Genomic DNA, 4,743 nt, shown 5'->3' on the forward strand with positions numbered 1-4,743 from the left:
AACGACCCGTGCGTTGTCTTGGGCGCTCGGCAACTTATGATTAGTTGACCAACAAATCTGGACGTAAAGTACTAAAGACGAATACGTACAACTACATACAAACTCCTTCGTAAGGATGTCACTACACACATTGAAACAGTAATTTGGAGGGGCGCGCCATGTTATCGTAGTTTATCTCTACTTTATTTTTTCCCATAAATTCCTTTCTCTTCTCCGTGAAAGAACCGCGTAGATACAAAGCCTATAGACGGGCCAGTATTTATACAGTTTTACAGAAAAACTTCACGTAATAACAACCGGCAAATTAAAAAACTTTCGCTCGCCAACCTTCGTGACCATTAAATGAAGTCTTCAACTTTTATATCCACTTACATTGCTTTTACTTTATATTGCGTTTAATGTTACATTCTTCGTCTTTGGAAGTAACAACTATCTTAATATATTATCTCCTAAACCACTTAACCGATTATAATAAAATTCGCACACCATGTGCAGTTCGTAAACATTACAAAGCAAATTTACCATTAATTCCAACGCACACAAGCGCCCTCTATCTCCGTGTAAGTGCCCTAAAGTCTCGGTGTTGCGACTTGCGATGTTGAAAATGATATATATTTGGAAGGCTCTGTTTAGCGGACAGCACTAAGTGTGTTTACATTATCGGATATTAGTGTCAACGATATTTTGTCGTGCGCCGAGATGTCGTGTGTTGTAAATCTCAAGTTTGCAATTATATGTAATGTTAATAATTATTGATGTTTTATATACGAGTTTATAATTTTAAAGTTAAAATACATCGGAAATAGTAAACAAATGCCTTTGTAAAATACAACTGAGCAGAAAAAATAATATATAGTAGAGATTACGTATTTAGTACCTAGTACCTACTAACTATTTAATTAATTTTTATCGATGTAATTTTTTTCCAAATACTTTTACCAAATTGAATCGTTTAACACGTATCTTTTTAATAAATTCAAATTTAATATAATTTTATACACATAGGTGATATTATAAGAAGTATTAGAGTAACATGGTAATATTTATTAAAGTTACTAGCTTTCTGTCCACGGTTTCGCTTGCGCCTTCAAATGAACTTCCCACAAAAATGCGAGGACTTACAAATATTGTTTCTAAGCTTTCAATATCAAAGAAATTGCCTCTGTTTATATTAATATGAACGCCAACTTTACTACTAATATAATTTTTAGATTCACGATACTAAAATATTCTACAGTTTCTTACCTACTTACTTTTTATTTAATTTCCTCGCTTTCATACAATCCATATACAAGGAAATATAAATTTAAAAAATGTGTTAACAACAAGCGCCAAGCAGTCAGCGTGACTTGCCAACAGTGCGTTTTGGCAGAACATCACTGATCGTATTTAACGCTTAATGTGAAATATCGTATTGATTAACAATATTAAACTGGGAGTATCGGACGTATTAAAGTTCTTGTGATTTGTCGGTGTTATATTGCGTCCAAAATATTATATGGTCACGAATAAATGCCTCGAGTAATTTAACGTTCAGGATTTTTACTTTTTATTTTTATGCGTAAACTGTATGATTAACTTAACTTATTAAGATTTTATTAAACACAAATAAATAAAATTCCATAATATAATAATCATCTTTGTGCTATACCGATTAACCCTCCGTGAACCACGTGGATAAAAGTTACGTCCTGCACTACGTGGGGTTTCCTGGACCCAATAATCTTTCCATGTTTTTATAGCTAGTATTTATTGTAAATTTGTAATGTGTATATTATTATTATCCCTTGACTATAAGAGGTTAAAAATAAAATAAATTTATCAAATATTATAAACATTTATTATATCTTTAGGCTATGTAACAGAAATAGTACTTTTTACCAACTAAAATAAGACTATGTTCTATGGGTTAGACTTTAAGAAAAAAAAAGACGTGTGGCACTCGGGGACTGCCGCGGTAAAGATATTGCATGCTATGCCTTCATGCCACACCTCCGTGCCCGTTGGAGTGGGGAGCGTGAGGTTTTTCGTTACGGAATTTCTGGATTCATTCCCCGCGCTCAAGGCCCGCGATAGAAGCTATGCAATAGCTTACAAATTAATATCCTGTACATCCTCTTCACTTTCACTTTCAGACTGAATGCTCAAGTGATCCGAGTCATCTTCACTTCCACGTAGAAACAGCTCATCCGTATCGCTATCATTTTCTTCCATAAGTGCGGATATTATTGCATTTTCATTGATGTGATGAGCCATAATGAGCCCTAGAAACAATTTCAGATAATTTTAAATAATAAAAAAACAAATTAAATAAATATTTATATAAAAATAGTCGTATTTTATCACACCATACTGCTCACCTTTTAGTGGACGTCCCGAACTACGTGGGGTTTCTGACACCCAGCTGCACTTTGACGGCGTCCCTTTACCGCGTCTGCGACGCTATTACTAAACCAATGTCGCTAAGAGGTCTGGCAAGGTCGCAACTCCAGCTACACGAGGTTTCAAGACTTTCGCACAATGTTTGGAAAAGATACAAAGATTTTTTGTATGGCTGGGGTGTATTAAACCCCACATGGTGCACGGAAGGTTAAAATTGATTGTATAAAATGAAAGAGGAAACTTGTAAATTATGAATTAATTGAGAATAAATTTATTTTCTGTGTCAATTATCCTGTTTATAAAAACAATGTATTTTTTTTTATATAATCAAACATCAAAGCCATTTACACGTGCCGATAAAATATCGTGACCCCTAAAAGGCCTCAATGAATAATTTATTCACATCTGACGGAAGCTGAGATTTGAGTCATGCACTGTTTTACAGTTGGCTCAGTTATTATTCAGGCAGCGCCGGGGGAGGGCGCTAGTTTGTAACGAAGGAAGATTAAAAGTTTATTATTTATGCCCCACTTGAGGTGCTTGAAGTATTGATTTATGAATTTCTCTTGAAACATTCGTCGACTTTTAAAACTAAATGTTATGTCGATATTCGTTGTGAAATTTTCAAGTCATGGAGAACTTTGGTAAAAAGGAAAGTCAAGAAAATATTGTTTCTATAAAGTATAGTTATTTCCTCAAACTGGAGAAGTTCCTTTTATTTATGTGCATAATGTACAAACTACTGTTATCGTCAATTTTATTCCCTAGGTCGTAGCACCGTACCGCCAGCTTTTAGTATGAAACATTAAAATTTTGTATTCCTTGTCATTTGCTTCAAACTCAAACTCAAACATTTATTTATTCAATTAGACTACTTTTAGTAGCACTTTCGAATCGTCATTACATAAGTATTTTTAACATTTACCACCGATTCGGAAAGCAGTATCTATGGAGAAGAACCGGCAAGAAACTCCATAGTTGCTCTTTTAAAATCATATTGTCAATATTACATAATCTGTAACTTAAATCTAACTACATAATATATCATAATATGCCAAAGAACTGTCCTGTGGTTCTTACGCGACAACCCTCCATGGATTTTCATCTTCCATATATTCCTTAACCCTTAGCAGGTATCGTGGGTCAAACTTGACCCAGAAGCGAACATTTTCGGTTATAATTCTTTTAATATTTATGCAACGACTGTGCGCTTCTACGTATTCTCAGTGCTTCACTAGCTGCGGCGGGGGGTGGAAGTGCAGCGCTGGGACTATCTTAGGAGCGGAGGTAAGTAGTTGTCTGGGTCACGTTTGACCCACGACACCAAATATGTAACTTTTTTCACTGGGTGTAATTACGTACTTTTTTTGTTTTAGTGTTTATTTGTACTACAATGGAGGCTTTTTGAACGATAGACAAATCGAGGAGTTGATATAGACGACTTAAGTGATGATTTGGAATCGGAAAATGAAAGGACACCAAATATAACCCAACTTTCTGACGACGAAATCATCGATGACGATCGAGACAGTCCCTAACCTGTTAGTTGCTCAGAAGACAGTATTTTGGAGTAAGTTCTGACGACAGTGAAAAAGAAAGAGGAGAATACGAGAATAAGAGAAAATACGAGAGATGAGAGCAAAGAAGATGAGGATGATGGTTGATGGTAGAAGTCATTTTGGTTTTGGTTGTCATTTTTTTTATTTTATGCTGATCTCAGAAGTAATATATTTTTTTGTTATTATAAAGATATGAGAAGTGCCATAAATATCTTTTAGTTAAATTTTTTCTTACATTTCTATTTTTTTTTATGTTTTAAGTTCACACTAACCAAAAAGTGCCAAAAAGTAAGGTTAGTTACAAATGCGTGTAAAACATAATATTTTTTTATATATTCTAAAATGAAACAAAGTTAATTTTGTAAAAAAATATTTGTTTATTTCATGACTAACCATATTTTATACAAATTATAAAAAAATCAACGTTCTACAACAGATTGTTTGGTATGGGTAAAATTTGACCCACGATACCGGTAGTGTTGCCAAAAAAGGCGATACCAGCTAAGGGTTAATGCTATAATAGGCTCTCTGAACTAATATATTTTTTACATAAGTTTTAAATTTAGCACTACCAAACTCTTTAATATTATGAGGAATTCTATTGTAAAAGCGTATACCTTGACCCATAAATGAATTTTTAACTTTAGCTAATCGGAAAAATGGCATTTCAATTCTATTTCTGTTCCTTGTGCCATAACAGTGTCTATCTCCTACTCTTGTGTGTACGTCGGCATTTTTGTGTACATGCAAAATATTATTAAATATATACTGTGATGGTACAGTAAGGATACCAGTATTCTTA

At 33.8% G+C, this 4,743-nt stretch overlaps 1 long non-coding RNA gene across 1 annotated transcript; it reads right to left on the bottom strand.

Annotated features, from left to right (window-relative positions):
* Positions 1-1,679: 1,679 nt before the first annotated feature.
* LOC149897874 (uncharacterized) lies at positions 1,680-2,433 on the bottom strand. Its single transcript, XR_016458106.1, has 2 exons — positions 2,361-2,433; positions 1,680-2,264 (listed from the first exon to the last, which is right to left on the bottom strand). It is a non-coding gene; the product is annotated as an uncharacterized LOC149897874 (long non-coding RNA).
* Positions 2,434-4,743: the final 2,310 nt, after the last annotated feature.

Source organism: Colias eurytheme, chromosome 24, assembly GCF_061535395.1.
Source record: "Colias eurytheme isolate Ceu_HAF_F1 chromosome 24, ilColEury1 Martin Lab GWU primary, whole genome shotgun sequence".
Classification (NCBI taxonomy): Eukaryota; Metazoa; Arthropoda; class Insecta; order Lepidoptera; family Pieridae; genus Colias; species Colias eurytheme.